Genomic DNA, 19,027 nt, shown 5'->3' on the forward strand with positions numbered 1-19,027 from the left:
CCTCTAGCAAATCATGGTTGACAAAGCTTACCTCGAAGAAGTCTTTGTCTTTATGCGGCAGCTTCACCAGCAAAGCCCATACCTTTTTGCAGGACCTCCCTGCTGAACTGGAGTCTTGACATCCGCTTGTCTCCTAAACTAAACAAAGGAACAGAAAACTAGAGGTAGGTCTCCTGCTGGTGGTGGAGGTTCCAGTGGATTGATGTCAGTGAAAAGGTCTGACTGGAGTCACTGCTCCAGTGGGCTGCGCTGCTTCCCGCTGAGACCTGGTCCTGGTATCCCGTGGGGTGCTGCCTTCATGAAGCCTGCTCTTCGGTCCCACTGGTCCAGGCAGGACCTTCAGATGGTTCATCCTCAGCTGGGCCTCCCTCGCACCGGAACAGGAACACCGCTGGATCAGGAACTCCAAAGGATTCTGGGTCGCCGCCACACTGCCTCTGCTGAAAAAAAAAAGACAAATGCCAATCTCTGCAAAGTCTACTCCATGTCCTCCTTCAGGTGGTGAAGAGAAACCCAATTCCAAGATAAAGGAGCACTGGCTATGTCAAAAGCAGGAATCAAACCCATGCCTCTAGGGGAAACTACAACCTAACCACAGCACCTTCGACCACTTGGCCATCCTGACCACCCGGGAGGGTGCTAGCAAAATGAGTAGCAGTCAAGGACTGCCTTCCGGAGCTTGAGCTGACTGAAGGACACTCACAATGTGGAATAAAGCAGGCAGGGGAGGCAGCGATGCTGCCCTCAACTTTTAGAACTGGAAAAAGACGTGGCGGAAGATATGGGGGCTGCAAGGGCAGCTCCTCATTAGAATACTATTTTATTGTATTTAGTATTTTACATTTACATAAAAACAATTCAATTTTTTAATACTTATGATTAAAATCTTTAAAAATCAATTCTTAAAATCACTTAAAAAAAATTATTATCTTTGTGATTTTAACGAAAAACAAAACAATTAACTTAAAATAAACGTGCACAAAACAACAAAACAAACGTGATTAAAGCAAAACTGCTCACCAACATAAAAGTCAAATACATTGAAAATAACTGAAAATGCATTGGACAAAATAAAAAAAACAATTAAAAAGGTAAAAATAAAAAACAAACAAAAAAGGTCCAATGCATTTAAAATTAAATCCAAAACAGTCAATGTATTTGACAAAAGAATATAACAAAACTAAACCAAAAAACCCCTAAAACAATTAGTGGTTTAAAAACAACTAAATCTTTAAAAACAATTAAGATTCATTTTTAAAATCGTTTTAAAAACAATCATCCATAAATTAATTAAAAGATCTTGGACTCGGGCTCCAGCAGGGGGAACTGACCGTCCCCGGAGGTGGGTCCCATCATGGGATCCTGAGCTCCCCCAGATCTTGTATGTGCCAGTTCTTATAGGCTTATAGGCTGCCCTCAACTTTTAGAACTGGAAAAAGACATGGCGGAAGATATGGGGGCTGCAAGGGCAGCTCCTCATTAGAATAGCGTTGAGTATCCCTGCCTGTCATGCGGGAGACTGGGGTTTGATTTCCCGATAGCAGGCTCCTTCTCTGGTTTTGCTTCCCCCACCTAGGGGGGGAAGCCTACACAAAGGACTTGGGAACAAGAAAGAAATGTCACCCCAATGACCAGAGAAAGGAGGAAGAGCAAGAGCAACACAATAATTCCAATAGATTCCAATCTCTATATGTAGATTTATATATTATAAAGTCATAGAGCGAGAGAGAGAGATTGCAAAAAAATGTGTGAGAGAAACAGATTTTACGAATGGGGGCCAACAAGCCTTAGGGGGGCTGGCACTATTCTTTGGCGTCATAGTCAGCAGGATTCAAACCTGCACGGGGAGACTTCAATGGATAACTAGTCCATAGCGGGGGATGTGGAGAAGCAGGTGTATCCCGATGAGGAAGGGACAGGGAGCAGATCGCTTTACAGATCAAGAAGGATATAGGATTAAAAGCGTCTGCTAAACCTACTTAAAATGATGGACGGGGGTGCTTGACTTATTTTTTTCTGCTGTCTGTTTTCTTTGTGTGTGTTACTCACTCTACTTCTATAATGGACACAATTAAAGTATGAATGGATGCGTTAAAGAGAGCGGCTGTGTTTTAGTATGTCAAGCAGAAATGCCTGTCCGTGATCTTTTTAGATGCAGATGCACACAGAGCACGCTAGAGGGGGAGTGGGTCAGGAATTGGAAAGGCGAGATTTGTTTTAGTCATGGGTCAAGACAGAGTGCAGGAGTTACAGTTTTATTTTCAGGGCATTTTAGATTAGTTTCTGTTTTAATGACTGAGGTGGTGGAAGGACGCCTGCTTGTTGTCAAGGCAGTAGTTGAGAGACGATTGTTTGTTTTTATAAATGTATATGCACCAACAAATGGCAGGGAGAGAGTGGGGGGGTTAAAACAGCTTGACAATGACAATTATTGATTTTAATTGCACCCTGCATGACAAACTTGACAGGAACCACACTGAGCCGCACTCCCAGTCTGCCAGGGAGATGAGGGGGCTGCAGGAGAGGCATGACCTGCAGGATGTGTGGAGGAGTTTGTATTTGGCACGCTGCAGGTGGACAGTGCAATGTCCCTGATGGACATTAGCAGGCTGGCAGCAGGCAACCTTCCTGGGTTCTACCGCAGTGTGTTGAGGGCCTGGCAGCTGCTCACAGCCTGACATGTGTACAGCTCCCTCATCCTGCACTGGCTGCTCCAGATGCCCATCATCTGGACCGGGGTGTTCCAGCTGCATGATCTGCTGGCTGGAGGATTGTGGACAGCCTGGAAGGGAAAATGGGTGTGCGCTCCCTGCGCTGGACAGGTATTCTGCTCGGCCGAGGCCGGTGCCACCCTGCCTTCTGAAGGGAAACTGCTGCTGAGGGAGTGTTTCCTCCAGCTCCAGACCCCAGAGCCCCTGTTCAAGTTCCCCAATTTGCTGGTTTCCCCCTTCCCTGAGGTATGATGGAGGCCTCTCAGGGACCCTGTTGAGGAGGGGTCCGCAGGAGTTGTCCCTGGATGGGGCCTGTGTGAAGGCCCGGCACCAAACGCAGCTCTTGCCGCTAACTGACATGCCCTGGAGGGACAGGCTGGGGGGGAGGAGGGGAAGGGGGAGCCAGTATGGCACAGTGTGTATCAGCCACTGCTGAAAAGAGAGCTTGGGATCTGCAGTGGAGAGTGCTCCACGTTATCATTGCCATCAAGTACTTCCTGTTGCTAATTAACGTTGCACAGTGTGACATCAGTTTGCACACCTTTCTCTTTCTTGTTCTCAAGTCCTTTGTGTAGGCTTCCCCCACCACTCCCCGGAATCAATCCCCGGTCTCCCGCAAGACAGGTAGACATACTCACCACTATACTAATGAGGAGCTGCCCCTGGTGCCCCTGCTGCCCCCACATCTTCCGCCACGTCCTTTTACGGTTCTAAATTTGTCAGAGCAAGGTGAGGGCAGCATCCCTGCCTCACCTGCCTACTTTATTCCACCTTGTGAGTGTCCTTCGGTCAGCTCAGGCTGCGGAAGGCAATCCTGGACCACTACTCGCATTCCTAGTACCCTGCCGAGTGGTCAGGATGTCCGAGCAGTCTAAGAGGCTGCGTTCATGTTGCAGTCTCCTCTGGAGTTCAAGTCCCACTTCTGACATATCCAGTGTTCCTTTTGCCCTTCTTCAAACGTGTCAGCAGGAGCACCTTTGTCTGTCTCTGTGGTGTAATCGATTAGCTGTTGACCTTTTCCCCCCACCCCCTGTTATTATTTCTACTTCGGGCGGTCAGCTTGCCAGACTGCGGCTACAGTAACCTTAAGCTGCTTGCTGCGGACGGCCATCTTGGAAAAATGTATTGAGCGTTTAGAAACTTCCTTTCCATTGCCTAGGCCAACATAAACCAAGGCACTGCTAGGAGTCGAACCCAGGGTTTCCTGTTTACGAGACAAGCGCTTTGACCAACTAAGCCACGGTGCCAGGACTCTCCCATTCCCCAGTGCCTACACTCAGGCGTAAGAAACAAAACAAAACAAAACAAATTAAACAAAACAAAACAAAACAAAACAAAACAAAACAAAACAAAACAAAATCTGGATGCAGGCTGCAACAAAGAAAGCACACAGAGGTGAAAATGTAAGGTTGACGGGAGCAACAAGCTCCCTGTTGCGACTGTCCAGGGGCGGCAATGGGAATTGGACGTTAGGTAAGTAGCATAGTAGCATAACAGCAGATCACGGACCACTGTCAATCAGATGCTTGCCTTTCCGTCCATCCATCCATCTATCTATCTATCTATCTTTGACTCTCGATATCTAACTCTCTTGCTTGCTATCGCTCCCCCAATGGTCAGTAGCATAGTAGCATAACAGCAGATCACGGACCACTGTCAATCAGATGCTTGCCTTGCCGTCCATCCATCCATCTATCTATCTATCTATCTATGACTCTCGATATCTAACTCTCTTGCTTGCTATCGCTCCCCCAATGGTCAGTAGCATAGTAGCATAACAGCAGATCACGGACCACTGTCAATCAGATGCTTGCCTTGCCGTCCATCCATCCATCCATCTATCTATCTATCTATGACTCTCGATATCTAACTCTCTTGCTTGCTATCGCTACCACAATGGTCAGTAGAATAGTAGCATATCAGGAGATCATAGACCACTGTCAATCAGATGCTTGCCTTGCCGTCCATCCATCCATCTATCTATCTATCTATCTATGACTCTCGATATCTAACTCTCTTGCTTGCTATCGCTCCCCCAATGGTCAGTAGCATAGGAGCATAACAGCAGATCACGGACCACTGTCAATCAGATGCTTGCCTTGACGTCCATCCATCTATCTATCTATCTATCTATCTATGACTCTCAATATCTAACTCTCTTGCTTGCTATCGCTACCACAATGGTCAGTAGAATAGTAGCATATCAGGAGATCATAGACCACTGTCAATCAGATGCTTGCCTTGCCGTCCATCCATCCATCTATCTATCTATCTATCTTTGACTCTCGATATCTAACTCTCTTGCTTGCTATCGCTCCCCCAATGGTCAGTAGCATAGTAGCATAACAGCAGATCACGGACCACTGTCAATCAGATGCTTGCCTTGCCGTCCATCCATCCATCTATCTATCTATCTATCTATGACTCTCGATATCTAACTCTCTTGCTTGCTATCGCTCCCCCAATGGTCAGTAGCATAGTAGCATAACAGCAGATCATGGACCACTGTCAATCAGATGCTTGCCATGCCGTCCATCCATCCATCTATCTATCTATCTATCTATGACTCTCGATATCTAACTCTCTTGCTTGCTATCGCTCCCCCAATGGTCAGTAGCATAGTAGCATAACAGCAGATCACGGACCACTGTCAATCAGATGCTTGCCTTGCCGTCCATCCATCCATCTATCTATCTATCTATCTATCTATCTATCTATCTATGACTCTTGATATCTAACTCTCTTGCTTGCTATCGCTACCCCAATGGTCAGTAGAATAGTAGCATATCAGCAGATCATGGACCACAGTCAATCAGATGCTTGCCTTGCCGTCCATCCATCCATCTATCTATCTATCTATCTAGCTATCTATCTAGCTTTTTAGCTAGCTATCAATCTATGACTCTCAATATCTAACTCTCTTGCTTGCTATCGCTCCCCCAATGGTCACGTATGTTGCATTCAACGACAAAGAAAATCGTGTGCTGGAAATGATTTCTGGCAACTGTGAAGGAACTGCACGACTGCAGCAAGCACAACACCTCCGTCTGTGTCTGTGGCGCAATCGGTCAGCGTGTTCGGCTGTTAACCGAAAGGATGGTGGTTTGAATCCACCCAGGGACGGCCCACTTTTCCCCCCGCCCCTTGTTATTGTTTCTACTTCTGGCGGTCACCTTGCCAGACTGCGGCTACAGTAACCTTAAGCTGCTTGCTGCGGACGGCCATCTTGGAAAAATGTATTGAGCGTTTAGAAACTTCCTTTCCATTGCCTAGGCCAACATAAACCAAGGCACTGCTAGGAGTCGAACCCAGGGTTTCCTGTTTACGAGACAGGCGCTTTGACCAACTAAGCCACGGTGCCAGGACTCTCCCATTCCCCAGTGCCTACACTCAGGCGTAAGAAACAAAACAAAACAAAACAAAACAAAACAAAACAAAACAAAACAAAACAAAACAAAACAAAACAAAACAAAACAAAACAAAACAAAACAAAACAAAACAAAACAAAACAAAACAAAACAAAATCTGGATGCAGGCTGCAACAAAGGATGCACACAGAGGTGAAAACGTAAGGTTGACGGGAGCAACAAGCTCCCTGTTGCGACTGTCCAGGGGCGGCAATGGGAATTGGACGTTAGGTAAGTAGCATAGTAGCATAACAGCAGATCACGGACCACTGTCAATCAGATGCTTGCCTTTCCGTCCATCCATCCATCTATCTATCTATCTATCTTTGACTCTCGATATCTAACTCTCTTGCTTGCTATCGCTCCCCCAATGGTCAGTAGCATAGTAGCATAACAGCAGATCACGGACCACTGTCAATCAGATGCTTGCCTTGCCGTCCATCCATCCATCTATCTATCTATCTATCTATGACTCTCGATATCTAACTCTCTTGCTTGCTATCGCTCCCCCAATGGTCAGTAGCATAGTAGCATAACAGCAGATCACGGACCACTGTCAATCAGATGCTTGCCTTGACGTCCATCCATCTATCTATCTATCTATCTATGACTCTCAATATCTAACTCTCTTGCTTGCTATCGCTACCACAATGGTCAGTAGAATAGTAGCATATCAGGAGATCATAGACCACTGTCAATCAGATGCTTGCCTTGCCGTCCATCCATCCATCTATCTATCTATCTATCTTTGACTCTCGATATCTAACTCTCTTGCTTGCTATCGCTCCCCCAATGGTCAGTAGCATAGTAGCATAACAGCAGATCACGGACCACTGTCAATCAGATGCTTGCCTTGCCGTCCATCCATCCATCTATCTATCTATCTATCTATGACTCTCGATATCTAACTCTCTTGCTTGCTATCGCTCCCCCAATGGTCAGTAGCATAGTAGCATAACAGCAGATCACGGACCACTGTCAATCAGATGCTTGCCATGCCGTCCATCCATCCATCTATCTATCTATCTATCTATCTATGACTCTCGATATCTAACTCTCTTGCTTGCTATCGCTCCCCCAATGGTCAGTAGCATAGTAGCATAACAGCAGATCACGGACCACTGTCAATCAGATGCTTGCCTTGCCGTCCATCCATCCATCTATCTATCTATCTATCTATCTATCTATCTATCTATGACTCTTGATATCTAACTCTCTTGCTTGCTATCGCTACCCCAATGGTCAGTAGAATAGTAGCATATCAGCAGATCATGGACCACAGTCAATCAGATGCTTGCCTTGCCGTCCATCCATCCATCTATCTATCTATCTATCTAGCTATCTATCTAGCTTTTTAGCTAGCTATCAATCTATGACTCTCAATATCTAACTCTCTTGCTTGCTATCGCTCCCCCAATGGTCACGTATGTTGCATTCAACGACAAAGAAAATCGTGTGCTGGAAATGATTTCTGGCAACTGTGAAGGAACTGCACGACTGCAGCAAGCACAACACCTCCGTCTGTGTCTGTGGCGCAATCGGTCAGCGTGTTCGGCTGTTAACCGAAAGGATGGTGGTTTGAATCCACCCAGGGACGGCCCACTTTTCCCCCCGCCCCTTGTTATTGTTTCTACTTCTGGCGGTCACCTTGCCAGACTGCGGCTACAGTAACCTTAAGCTGCTTGCTGCGGACGGCCATCTTGGAAAAATGTATTGAGCGTTTAGAAACTTCCTTTCCATTGCCTAGGCCAACATAAACCAAGGCACTGCTAGGAGTCGAACCCAGGGTTTCCTGTTTACGAGACAGGCGCTTTGACCAACTAAGCCACGGTGCCAGGACTCTCCCATTCCCCAGTGCCTACACTCAGGCGTAAGAAACAAAACAAAACAAAACAAAACAAAACAAAACAAAACAAAACAAAACAAAACAAAACAAAACAAAACAAAACAAAACAAAACAAAACAAAACAAAACAAAACAAAATCTGGATGCAGGCTGCAACAAAGGAAGCACACAGAGGTGAAAACGTAAGGTTGACGGGAGCAACAAGCTCCCTGTTGCGACTGTCCAGGGGCGGCAATGGGAATTGGACGTTAGGTAAGTAGCATAGTAGCATAACAGCAGATCACGGACCACTGTCAATCAGATGCTTGCCTTTCCGTCCATCCATCCATCTATCTATCTATCTATCTTTGACTCTCGATATCTAACTCTCTTGCTTGCTATCGCTCCCCCAATGGTCAGTAGCATAGTAGCATAACAGCAGATCACGGACCACTGTCAATCAGATGCTTGCCTTGCCGTCCATCCATCCATCTATCTATCTATCTATCTATGACTCTCGATATCTAACTCTCTTGCTTGCTATCGCTCCCCCAATGGTCAGTAGCATAGTAGCATAACAGCAGATCACGGACCACTGTCAATCAGATGCTTGCCTTGACGTCCATCCATCTATCTATCTATCTATCTATGACTCTCAATATCTAACTCTCTTGCTTGCTATCGCTACCACAATGGTCAGTAGAATAGTAGCATATCAGGAGATCATAGACCACTGTCAATCAGATGCTTGCCTTGCCGTCCATCCATCCATCTATCTATCTATCTATCTTTGACTCTCGATATCTAACTCTCTTGCTTGCTATCGCTCCCCCAATGGTCAGTAGCATAGTAGCATAACAGCAGATCACGGACCACTGTCAATCAGATGCTTGCCTTGCCGTCCATCCATCCATCTATCTATCTATCTATCTATGACTCTCGATATCTAACTCTCTTGCTTGCTATCGCTCCCCCAATGGTCAGTAGCATAGTAGCATAACAGCAGATCACGGACCACTGTCAATCAGATGCTTGCCATGCCGTCCATCCATCCATCTATCTATCTATCTATCTATGACTCTCGATATCTAACTCTCTTGCTTGCTATCGCTCCCCCAATGGTCAGTAGCATAGTAGCATAACAGCAGATCACGGACCACTGTCAATCAGATGCTTGCCTTGCCATCCATCCATCTATCTATCTATCTATCTATCTATCTATCTATCTATCTATCTATCTATCCATCTATCTATCTATCTATGACTCTCGATATCTAACTCTCTTGCTTGCTATCGCTCCCCCAATGGTCAGTAGCATAGTAGCATAACAGCAGATCACGGACCACTGTCAATCAGATGCTTGCCTTGCCGTCCATCCATCCATCTATCTATCTATCTATCTAGCTATCTATCTAGCTATTTAGCTAGCTATCAATCTATGACTCTCAATATCTAACTCTCTTGCTTGCTATCTCTCCCCCAATGGTCACGTATGTTGCATTCAACGACAAAGAAAATCGTGTGCTGGAAATGATTTCTGGCAACTGTGAAGGAACAGCACGACTGCAGCAAGCACAACACCTCCGTCTGTGTCTGTGGCGCAATCGGTCAGCGTGTTCGGCTGTTAACCGAAAGGATGGTGGTTTGAATCCACCCAGGGACGGCCCACTTTTCCCCCCGCCCCTTGTTATTGTTTCTACTTCTGGCGGTCACCTTGCCAGACTGCGGCTACAGTAACCTTAAGCTGCTTGCTGCGGACGGCCATCTTGGAAAAAAGGATTGAGCGTTTAGAAACTTCCTTTCCATTGCCTAGGCCAACATAAACCAAGGCACTGCTAGGAGTCGAACCCAGGGTTTCCTGTTTACGAGACAGGCGCTTTGACCAACTAAGCCACGGTACCAGGACTCTCCCATTCCCCAGTGCCTACACTCAGGCGTAAGAAACAAAACAAAACAAAACAAAACAAAACAAAACAAAACAAAACAAAACAAAACAAAACAAAACAAAACAAAACAAAACAAAACAAAACAAAACAAAACAAAACAAAACAAAACAAAACAAAACAAAATCTGGATGCAGGCTGCAACAAAGGAAGCACACAGAGGTGAAAACGTAAGGTTGACGGGAGCAACAAGCTCCCTGTTGCGACTGTCCAGGGGCGGCAATGGGAATTGGACGTTAGGTAAGTAGCATAGTAGCATAACAGCAGATCACGGACCACTGTCAATCAGATGCTTGCTTTTCCGTCCATCCATCCATCTATCTATCTATCTATCTATGACTCTCGATATCTAACTCTCTTGCTTGCTATCGCTCCCCCAATGGTCAGTAGCATAGTAGCATAACAGCAGATCACGGACCACTGTCAATCAGATGCTTGCCTTGCCGTCCATCCATCCATCTATCTATCTATCTATCTATGACTCTCGATATCTAACTCTCTTGCTTGCTATCGCTCCCCCAATGGTCAGTAGCATAGTAGCATAACAGCAGATCACGGACCACTGTCAATCAGATGCTTGCCTTGCCGTCCATCCATCCATCCATCTATCTATCTATCTATCTATGACTCTTGATATCTAACTCTCTTGCTTGCTATCGCTACCCCAATGGTCAGTAGAATAGTAGCATATCAGCAGATCATGGACCACAGTCAATCAGATGCTTGCCTTGCCGTCCATCCATCCATCTATCTATCTATCTATCTAGCTATCTATCTAGCTATTTAGCTAGCTATCAATCTATGACTCTCAATATCTAACTCTCTTGCTTGCTATCGCTCCCCCAATGGTCACGTATGTTGCATTCAACAACAAAGAAAATCGTGTGCTGGAAATGATTTCTGGCAACTGTGAAGGAACTGCACGACTGCAGCAAGCACAACACCTCCGTCTGTGTCTGTTGCGCAATCGGTCAGCGTGTTCGGCTGTTAACCGAAAGGATGGTGGTTTGAATCCACCCAGGGACGGCCCACTTTTCCCCCCGCCCCTTGTTATTGTTTCTACTTCTGGCGGTCACCTTGCCAGACTGCGGCTACAGTAACCTTAAGCTGCTTGCTGCGGACGGCCATCTTGGAAAAATGTATTGAGTGTTTTGAAACTTCCTTTCCATTGCCTAGGCCAACATAAACCAAGGCACTGCTAGGAGTCGAACCCAGGGTTTCCTGTTTACGAGACAGGCGCTTTGACCAACTAAGCCACGGTGCCAGGACTCTCCCATTCCCCAGTGCCTACACTCAGGCGTAAGAAACAAAACAACAAAACAAAACAAAACAAAACAAAACAAAACAAAACAAAACAAAACAAAACAAAACAAAACAAAACAAAACAAAACAAAACAAAACAAAACAAAACAAAACAAAACAAAACAAAATCTGGATGCAGGCTGCAACAAAGGAAGCACACAGAGGTGAAAACGTAAGGTTGACGGGAGCAACAAGCTCCCTGTTGCGACTGTCCAGGGGCGGCAATGGGAATTGGACGTTAGGTAAGTAGCATAGTAGCATAACAGCAGATCACGGACCACTGTCAATCAGATGCTTGCCTTTCCGTCCATCCATCCATCTATCTATCTATCTATCTATGACTCTCGATATCTAACTCTCTTGCTTGCTATCGCTCCCCCAATGGTCAGTAGCATAGTAGCATAACAGCAGATCACGGACCACTGTCAATCAGATGCTTGCCTTGCCGTCCATCCATCCATCCATCTATCTATCTATCTATCTATGACTCTCGATATCTAACTCTCTTGCTTGCTATCGCTCCCCCAATGGTCAGTAGCATAGTAGCATAACAGCAGATCACGGACCACTGTCAATCAGATGCTTGCCTTGCCGTCCATCCATCCATCCATCTATCTATCTATCTATCTATGACTCTCGATATCTAACTCTCTTGCTTGCTATCGCTCCCCCAATGGTCAGTAGCATAGTAGCATAACAGCAGATCACGGACCACTGACAATCAGATGCTTGCCTTGCCGTCCATCCATCCATCTATCTATCTATCTATCTATGACTCTCGATATCTAACTCTCTTGCTTGCTATCGCTCCCCCAATGGTCAGTAGCATAGTAGCATAACAGCATTTCACGGACCACTGTCAATCAGATGCTTGCCTTGCCGTCCATCCATCCATCTATCTATCTATCTATCTATGACTCTCGATATCTAACTCTCTTGCTTGCTATCGCTCCCCCAATGGTCAGTAGCATAGTAGCATAACAGCAGATCACGGACCACTGTCAATCAGATGCTTGCCTTGCTGTCCATCCATCCATCTATCTATCTATCTATCTATGACTCTCGATATCTAACTCTCTTGCTTGCTATCGCTCCCCCAATGGTCAGTAGCATAGTAGCATAACAGCAGATCACGGACCACTGTCAATCAGATGCTTGCCTTGCCGTCCATCCATCCATCTATCTATCTATCTATCTATGACTCTCGATATCTAACTCTCTTGCTTGCTATCGCTCCCCCAATGGTCAGTAGCATAGTAGCATAACAGCAGATCACGGACCACTGTCAATCAGATGCTTGCCTTGCCGTCCATCCATCCATCTATCTATCTATCTATCTTTGACTCTCGATATCTAACTCTCTTGCTTGCTATCGCTCCCCCAATGGTCAGTAGCATAGTAGCATAACAGCAGATCACGGACCACTGTCAATCAGATGCTTGCCTTGCCGTCCATCCATCCATCTATCTATCTATCTATCTATGACTCTCGATATCTAACTCTCTTGCTTGCTATCGCTCCCCCAATGGTCAGTAGCATAGTAGCATAACAGCAGATCACGGACCACTGTCAATCAGATGCTTGCCTTGCCGTCCATCCATCCATCCATCTATCTATCTATCTATCTATGACTCTTGATATCTAACTCTCTTGCTTGCTATCGCTACCCCAATGGTCAGTAGAATAGTAGCATATCAGCAGATCATGGACCACAGTCAATCAGATGCTTGCCTTGCCGTCCATCCATCCATCTATCTATCTATCTATCTAGCTATCTATCTAGCTATTTAGCTAGCTATCAATCTATGACTCTCAATATCTAACTCTCTTGCTTGCTATCGCTCCCCCAATGGTCACGTATGTTGCATTCAACAACAAAGAAAATCGTGTGCTGGAAATGATTTCTGGCAACTGTGAAGGAACTGCACGACTGCAGCAAGCACAACACCTCCGTCTGTGTCTGTTGCGCAATCGGTCAGCGTGTTCGGCTGTTAACCGAAAGGATGGTGGTTTGAATCCACCCAGGGACGGCCCACTTTTCCCCCCGCCCCTTGTTATTGTTTCTACTTCTGGCGGTCACCTTGCCAGACTGCGGCTACAGTAACCTTAAGCTGCTTGCTGCGGACGGCCATCTTGGAAAAATGTATTGAGTGTTTTGAAACTTCCTTTCCATTGCCTAGGCCAACATAAACCAAGGCACTGCTAGGAGTCGAACCCAGGGTTTCCTGTTTACGAGACAGGCGCTTTGACCAACTAAGCCACGGTGCCAGGACTCTCCCATTCCCCAGTGCCTACACTCAGGCGTAAGAAACAAAACAACAAAACAAAACAAAACAAAACAAAACAAAACAAAACAAAACAAAACAAAACAAAACAAAACAAAACAAAACAAAACAAAACAAAACAAAACAAAACAAAACAAAACAAAATCTGGATGCAGGCTGCAACAAAGGAAGCACACAGAGGTGAAAACGTAAGGTTGACGGGAGCAACAAGCTCCCTGTTGCGACTGTCCAGGGGCGGCAATGGGAATTGGACGTTAGGTAAGTAGCATAGTAGCATAACAGCAGATCACGGACCACTGTCAATCAGATGCTTGCCTTTCCGTCCATCCATCCATCTATCTATCTATCTATCTATGACTCTCGATATCTAACTCTCTTGCTTGCTATCGCTCCCCCAATGGTCAGTAGCATAGTAGCATAACAGCAGATCACGGACCACTGTCAATCAGATGCTTGCCTTGCCGTCCATCCATCCATCCATCTATCTATCTATCTATCTATGACTCTCGATATCTAACTCTCTTGCTTGCTATCGCTCCCCCAATGGTCAGTAGCATAGTAGCATAACAGCAGATCACGGACCACTGTCAATCAGATGCTTGCCTTGCCGTCCATCCATCCATCCATCTATCTATCTATCTATCTATGACTCTCGATATCTAACTCTCTTGCTTGCTATCGCTCCCCCAATGGTCAGTAGCATAGTAGCATAACAGCAGATCACGGACCACTGACAATCAGATGCTTGCCTTGCCGTCCATCCATCCATCTATCTATCTATCTATCTATGACTCTCGATATCTAACTCTCTTGCTTGCTATCGCTCCCCCAATGGTCAGTAGCATAGTAGCATAACAGCAGATCACGGACCACTGTCAATCAGATGCTTGCCTTGCCGTCCATCCATCCATCTATCTATCTATCTATCTATGACTCTCGATATCTAACTCTCTTGCTTGCTATCGCTCCCCCAATGGTCAGTAGCATAGTAGCATAACAGCAGATCACGGACCACTGTCAATCAGATGCTTGCCTTGCTGTCCATCCATCCATCTATCTATCTATCTATCTATGACTCTCGATATCTAACTCTCTTGCTTGCTATCGCTCCCCCAATGGTCAGTAGCATAGTAGCATAACAGCAGATCACGGACCACTGTCAATCAGATGCTTGCCTTGCCGTCCATCCATCCATCTATCTATCTATCTATCTATGACTCTCGATATCTAACTCTCTTGCTTGCTATCGCTCCCCCAATGGTCAGTAGCATAGTAGCATAACAGCAGATCACGGACCACTGTCAATCAGATGCTTGCCTTGCCGTCCATCCATCCATCCATCTATCTATCTATCTATCTATGACTCTCGATATCTAACTCTCTTGCTTGCTATCGCTCCCCCAATGGTCAGTAGCATAGTAGCATAACAGCAGATCACGGACCACTGACAATCAGATGCTTGCCTTGCCGTCCATCCATCCATCTATCTATCTATCTATCTATGACTCTCGATATCTAACTCTCTTGCTTGCTATCGCTCCCCCAATGGTCAGTAGCATAGTAGCATAACAGCAGATCACGGACCACTGTCAATCAGATGCTTGCCTTGCCGTCCATCCATCCATCTATCTATCTATCTATCTATGACTCTCGATATCTAACTCTCTTGCTTGCTATCGCTCCCCCAATGGTCAGTAGCATAGTAGCATAACAGCAGATCACGGACCACTGTCAATCAGATGCTTGCCTTGCTGTCCATCCATCCATCTATCTATCTATCTATCTATGACTCTCGATATCTAACTCTCTTGCTTGCTATCGCTCCCCCAATGGTCAGTAGCATAGTAGCATAACAGCAGATCACGGACCACTGTCAATCAGATGCTTGCCTTGCCGTCCATCCATCCATCTATCTATCTATCTATCTATGACTCTTGATATCTAACTCTCTTGCTTGCTATCGCTACACCAATGGTCAGTAGAATAGTAGCATATCAGCAGATCATGGACCACAGTCAATCAGATGCTTGCCTTGCCGTCCATCCATCCATCTATCTATCTATTATCTATGACTCTCGATATCTAACTATCTTGCTTGCTATCGCTCCCCCAATGGTCAGTAGCATAGTAGCATAACAGCAGATCACGGACCACTATCAATCAGATGCTTGCCTTGCCGTCCATCCATCCATCTATCTATCTATCTATCTATGACTCTTGATATCTAACTCTCTTGCTTGCTATCGCTACCCCAATGGTCAGTAGAATAGTAGCATATCAGCAGATCATGGACCACAGTCAATCAGATGCTTGCCTTGCCGTCCATCCATCCATCTATCTATCTATCTATCTAGCTATCTATCTAGCTATTTAGCTAGCTATCAATCTATGACTCTCAATATCTAACTCTCTTGCTTGCTATCTCTCCCCCAATGGTCACGTATGTTGCATTCAACAACAAAGAAAATCGTGTGCTGGAAATGATTTCTGGCAACTGTGAAGGAACAGCACGACTGCAGCAAGCACAACACCTCCGTCTGTGTCTGTTGCGCAATCGGTCAGCGTGTTCGGCTGTTAACCGAAAGGATGGTGGTTTGAATCCACCCAGGGACGGCCCACTTTTCCCCCCGCCCCTTGTTATTGTTTCTACTTCTGGCGGTCACCTTGCCAGACTGCGGCTACAGTAACCTTAAGCTGCTTGCTGCGGACGGCCATCTTGGAAAAATGGATTGAGCGTTTAGAAACTTCCTTTCCATTGCCTAGGCCAACATAAACCAAGGCACTGCTAGGAGTCGAACCCAGGGTTTCCTGTTTACGAGACAGGCGCTTTGACCAACTAAGCCACGGTGCCAGGACTCTCCCATTCCCCAGTGCCTACACTCAGGCGTAAGAAACAAAACAACAAAACAAAACAAAACAAAACAAAACAAAACAAAACAAAACAAAACAAAACAAAACAAAACAAAACAAAACAAATCAAAACAAAACAAAACAAAACAAAACAAAATCTGGATGCAGGCTGCAACAAAGGAAGCACACAGAGGTGAAAACGTAAGGTTGACGGGAGCAACAAGCTCCCTGTTGCGACTGTCCAGGGGCGGCAATGGGAATTGGACGTTAGGTAAGTAGCATAGTAGCATAACAGCAGATCACGGACCACTGTCAATCAGATGCTTGCCTTTCCGTCCATCCATCCATCTATCTATCTATCTATCTATGACTCTCGATATCTAACTCTCTTGCTTGCTATCGCTCCCCCAATGGTCAGTAGCATAGTAGCATAACAGCAGATCACGGACCACTGTCAATCAGATGCTTGCCTTGCCGTCCATCCATCCATCTATCTATCTATCTATCTATCTATGACTCTCGATATCTAACTCTCTTGCTTGCTATCGCTCCCCCAATGGTCAGTAGCATAGTAGCATAACAGCAGATCACGGACCACTGTCAATCAGATGCTTGCCTTGCCGTCCATCCATCCATCCATCCATCTATCTATCTATCTATCTATCTATCTATCTATCTATCTATCTATCTATGACTCTCGATATCTAACTCTCTTGCTTGCTATCGCTTCCCCAATGGTCAGTAGCATAGTAGCATAACAGCAGATCACGGACCACTTGTAAAACAGATGCTTACCTTGCCGTCCATCCATCCATCCATCTATCTATCTATCTATCTATGACTCTCGATATCTAACTCTCTTGCTTGCTATCGCTCCCCCAATGGTCAGTAGCATAGTAGCATAACAGCAGATCACGGACCACTGTCAATCAGATGCTTGCCTTGCCGTCCATCCATCCATCCATCTATCTATCTATCTATCTATGACTCTCGATATCTAACTCTCTTGCTTGCTATCGCTCCCCCAATGGTCAGTAGCATAGTAGCATAACAGCAGATCACGGACCACTGTCAATCAGATGCTTGCCTTGCCGTCCATCCATCCATCCATCTATCTATCTATCTATCTATGACTCTCGATATCTAACTCTCTTGCTTGCTATCGCTCCCCCAATGGTCAGTAGCATAGTAGCATAACAGCAGATCACGGACCACTGTCAATCAGATGCTTGCCTTGCCGTCCATCCATCCATCTATCTATCTATCTATCTATGACTCTCGATATCTAACTCTCTTGCTTGCTATCGCTCCCCCAATGGTCAGTAGCATAGTAGCATAACAGCAGATCACGGACCACTGTCAATCAGATGCTTGCCTTGCCGTCCATCCATCCATCCATCTATCTATCTATCTATCTATGACTCTTGATATCTAACTCTCTTGCTTGCTATCGCTACCCCAATGGTCAGTAGAATAGTAGCATATCAGCAGATCATGGACCACAGTCAATCAGATGCTTGCCTTGCCGTCCATCCATCCATCTATCTATCTATCTATCTAGCTATCTATCTAGCTTTTTAGCTAGCTATCAATCTATGACTCTCAATATCTAACTCTCTTGCTTGCTATCGCTCCCCCAATGGTCACGTATGTTGCATTCAACAACAAAGAAAATCGTGTGCTGGAAATGATTTCTGGCAACTGTGAAGGAACTGCACGACTGCAGCAAGCACAACACCTCCGTCTGTGTCTGTTGCGCAATCGGTCAGCGTGTTCGGCTGTTAACCGAAAGGATGGTGGTTTGAATCCACCCAGGGACGGCCCACTTTTCCCCCCGCCCCTTGTTATTGTTTCTACTTCTGGCGGTCACCTTGCCAGACTGCGGCTACAGTAACCTTAAGCTGCTTGCTGCGGACGGCCATCTTGGAAAAATGTATTGAGTGTTTTGAAACTTCCTTTCCATTGCCTAGGCCAACATAAACCAAGGCACTGCTAGGAGTCGAACCCAGGGTTTCCTGTTTACGAGACAGGCGCTTTGACCAACTAAGCCACGGTGCCAGGACTCTCCCATTCCCCAGTGCCTACACTCAGGCGTAAGAAACAAAACAACAAAACAAAACAAAACAAAACAAAACAAAACAAAACAAAACAAAACAAAACAAAACAAAACAAAACAAAACAAAACAAAACAAAACAAAACAAAACAAAACAAAATCTGGATGCAGGCTGCAACAAAGGAAGCACACAGAGGTGAAAACGTAAGGTTGACGGGAGCAACAAGCTCCCTGTTGCGACTGTCCAGGGGCGGCAATGGGAATTGGACGTTAGGTAAGTAGCATAGTAGCATAACAGCAGATCACGGACCACTGTCAATCAGATGCTTGCCTTTCCGTCCATCCATCCATCTATCTATCTATCTATCTATGACTCTCGATATCTAACTCTCTTGCTTGCTATCGCTCCCCCAATGGTCAGTAGCATAGTAGCATAACAGCAGATCACGGACCACTGTCAATCAGATGCTTGCCTTGCCGTCCATCCATCCATCTATCTATCTATCTATCTATCTATGACTCTCGATATCTAACTCTCTTGCTTGCTATCGCTCCCCCAATGGTCAGTAGCATAGTAGCATAACAGCAGATCACGGACCACTGTCAATCAGATGCTTGCCTTGCCGTCCATCCATCCATCCATCCATCTAT

At 45.6% G+C, this 19,027-nt stretch overlaps 11 non-coding genes across 11 annotated transcripts; 3 read left to right on the forward strand and 8 right to left on the reverse strand.

Moving 5' to 3' along the window:
• Nucleotides 1-3,884: 3,884 nt before the first annotated feature.
• trnat-cgu (transfer RNA threonine (anticodon CGU)) lies at nt 3,885-3,958 on the reverse strand. Its single transcript has one exon. It is a non-coding gene; the product is annotated as a tRNA-Thr (tRNA).
• Nucleotides 3,959-5,760: 1,802 nt separating this feature from the next.
• On the forward strand, nt 5,761-5,834 carry trnan-guu (transfer RNA asparagine (anticodon GUU)). The gene has a single exon. It is a non-coding gene; the product is annotated as a tRNA-Asn (tRNA).
• A 164-nt stretch (nt 5,835-5,998) lies between these two features.
• On the reverse strand, nt 5,999-6,072 carry trnat-cgu (transfer RNA threonine (anticodon CGU)). The gene has a single exon. It is a non-coding gene; the product is annotated as a tRNA-Thr (tRNA).
• A 1,569-nt stretch (nt 6,073-7,641) lies between these two features.
• trnan-guu (transfer RNA asparagine (anticodon GUU)) lies at nt 7,642-7,715 on the forward strand. Its single transcript has one exon. It is a non-coding gene; the product is annotated as a tRNA-Asn (tRNA).
• Nucleotides 7,716-7,879: 164 nt separating this feature from the next.
• Nucleotides 7,880-7,953, reverse strand: trnat-cgu (transfer RNA threonine (anticodon CGU)). Its single transcript has one exon. It is a non-coding gene; the product is annotated as a tRNA-Thr (tRNA).
• Nucleotides 7,954-9,531: 1,578 nt separating this feature from the next.
• trnan-guu (transfer RNA asparagine (anticodon GUU)) lies at nt 9,532-9,605 on the forward strand. Its single transcript has one exon. It is a non-coding gene; the product is annotated as a tRNA-Asn (tRNA).
• Nucleotides 9,606-9,769: 164 nt separating this feature from the next.
• On the reverse strand, nt 9,770-9,843 carry trnat-cgu (transfer RNA threonine (anticodon CGU)). The gene has a single exon. It is a non-coding gene; the product is annotated as a tRNA-Thr (tRNA).
• Nucleotides 9,844-11,075: 1,232 nt separating this feature from the next.
• Nucleotides 11,076-11,149, reverse strand: trnat-cgu (transfer RNA threonine (anticodon CGU)). Its single transcript has one exon. It is a non-coding gene; the product is annotated as a tRNA-Thr (tRNA).
• Nucleotides 11,150-13,381: 2,232 nt separating this feature from the next.
• On the reverse strand, nt 13,382-13,455 carry trnat-cgu (transfer RNA threonine (anticodon CGU)). Its single transcript has one exon. It is a non-coding gene; the product is annotated as a tRNA-Thr (tRNA).
• A 2,794-nt stretch (nt 13,456-16,249) lies between these two features.
• On the reverse strand, nt 16,250-16,323 carry trnat-cgu (transfer RNA threonine (anticodon CGU)). Its single transcript has one exon. It is a non-coding gene; the product is annotated as a tRNA-Thr (tRNA).
• A 1,983-nt stretch (nt 16,324-18,306) lies between these two features.
• On the reverse strand, nt 18,307-18,380 carry trnat-cgu (transfer RNA threonine (anticodon CGU)). The gene has a single exon. It is a non-coding gene; the product is annotated as a tRNA-Thr (tRNA).
• Nucleotides 18,381-19,027: the final 647 nt, after the last annotated feature.

This window comes from Amia ocellicauda, unplaced genomic scaffold (assembly GCF_036373705.1).
Source record: "Amia ocellicauda isolate fAmiCal2 unplaced genomic scaffold, fAmiCal2.hap1 HAP1_SCAFFOLD_207, whole genome shotgun sequence".
In the NCBI taxonomy this organism is placed as follows: Eukaryota; Metazoa; Chordata; class Actinopteri; order Amiiformes; family Amiidae; genus Amia; species Amia ocellicauda.